The sequence below is a fragment of the Otolemur garnettii genome, unplaced genomic scaffold, assembly GCF_000181295.1.
Source record: "Otolemur garnettii isolate 467f Iridium unplaced genomic scaffold, OtoGar3 scaffold00012, whole genome shotgun sequence".
Taxonomy (NCBI): Eukaryota; Metazoa; Chordata; class Mammalia; order Primates; family Galagidae; genus Otolemur; species Otolemur garnettii.
Window position 1 is genome coordinate 25,512,288 of NW_003852407.1, and position 1,889 is coordinate 25,514,176.

At 40.7% G+C, this 1,889-nt stretch overlaps 1 non-coding gene across 1 annotated transcript; it reads right to left on the reverse strand.

The window, feature by feature from the left end:
• Positions 1–482: 482 nt before the first annotated feature.
• LOC111723525 lies at positions 483–608 on the reverse strand. Its single transcript, XR_002772052.1, has one exon. It is a non-coding gene; the product is annotated as a U6atac minor spliceosomal RNA (small nuclear RNA).
• Between the last annotated feature and the right edge of the window lie 1,281 nt (positions 609–1,889).

A 1,889-nucleotide genomic window follows, 5' to 3' on the forward strand; every position in this document is an offset into this window, starting at 1 on the left:
CCAGTCATGTTGATACATAAAATGTTAACATAAAATGTTGACACATTAACCACACACATCAAAGAAAATAGGAATGGATAAGCTGAAGTCTGAGGGTGTGTGATAGTTAATGTCTGTGTGTGTGTGTGTGTGTGTGTGTGTATGAACACACATATATGGTAGTCATTAGCCATCCATCTATTTTCCTCCAGGGAAACTTTGCTCTATTAACCATCTCTGTAACTCTTTGGATCAGTGCCCTGGGTTACCATGCTCACCTTGGTGTCACCACCTCTCACCAAGGATAGGTTCTCATATCAGCCAGAAGATGTGTATCCAATCTCAAAGCCCCATCTTAAGACTTTTCTTTTTTTCATTTCCTTACTTAAGTTTATTTATTTATTTTTTTATTAAATGATAACTGTGTACATTAATGCAATTCTGGGGTACAGTGTGGTGTTTACATATACAATTTGAAATATTTTCATCAAACTGGTTAACATAAAAAACGATGGTTAGATGCCACGAAGTAGGTGGCAATGCCTTAACTGTATGTGTGTTGTCAGGCCCAAGGGCCTCTTCCATCCCTGTCAAGGGGAGTGCTAACCTTTTCTCCTTTCATACAACACCTTAAGACTTTTAAGACTAATTCCAGTGATCAGCTTTCCCAAGCATGGTTCTCCAGGAGACAGCTGTTGGGGCAGAGTTAGAAATGTAGATGTTTACTGAGAGTAATACCTCTGGTAGGAAGATGGGTAGGGGGGAGCAGTATGGCATAGGGACAAATTACTGAACAGCCTTTCCAAGCTCATGAGGGAGCACTGGAGCAATAATTGTTGGCTAGAGGAGTCCCATGTTGAGTCTGGTCCTTGTGCCACTGCTTTGCTCAGCCACCAGCTGGAGTAATGATGTCTTTACAAACGTTTAACAATGGCTCACCAGGGGGAATACCCTGATTTGTCGCACTGGTTCACTTCTGTGAGGACTTGCACCATGGCTGATTTCATGTCATCAACAGAAAATATCAATGAATGCAAAGTTGAGAAAAGACACACATGTAATTATCTCTGGTATGAGCAAGCACATACCTGACAGGAGGCCACCCTGAGAAGACTGGATCCCACTCCAAACCCAAGGCTAGATCTGAAGCAGCATACACTGGAGACTGCCAGCTCATCATACTCTGTGGGCAGTGAGTCCTTCCCAGCCGGAATGTCTCAGCAGCTCTTTCCTTTGTCAGCCACACCAGGGACAACATGGTGTGTATGCACTGATCCCCAGGAAAAACTGGAGCACCCATTGAGGTGGAAGAAATGTGTTTCCTTTTTGTCTAAGTATGATGAAGGAAAAAATGAAGGAGGAAAATAAGATGTCGTGTAGAATGAGCAAGAGCTTTGCTTGTCTCTTATGTTATGAATTAATTCCTCATAATAAAGAGAACTAGGGAATCCTTATTTCAATCACCAATAGTCTCTCCTTCCCAACCTTCTACGTGAAGTAGATGCTTATATATTTATACCCTTGGTAAAAAATTGTTTTCATTTGTTCATCCAATTCAAGGAACAGGGGGAAAAGAGGGGGCCATCAAGACAGGAGCTAATATTTCTTATTAGGAAATTTATGTCATTCTTTGCTTGTTTCTCATATCACAATGAGTACTATATATGTACATTCTGTAAGTAAAGAAAATGAGGCCAAGATACATCAAGTAACTTCCTCATCTTATAAAATTCAGTTTAGTTTTCTTCTCCAGGAGGTGAAATCTGAATACCTTAATCCCTCTATGATCACATAAGAACCTACTTATTTCTGGTTTAGCATTTGGCATATTACATTAAAAATATTTATGTGTTTTTCCATCCTACTAGCTGGGGAGCTCTCAGTGGCAGTGACTATCTCCCCAGTGCCTA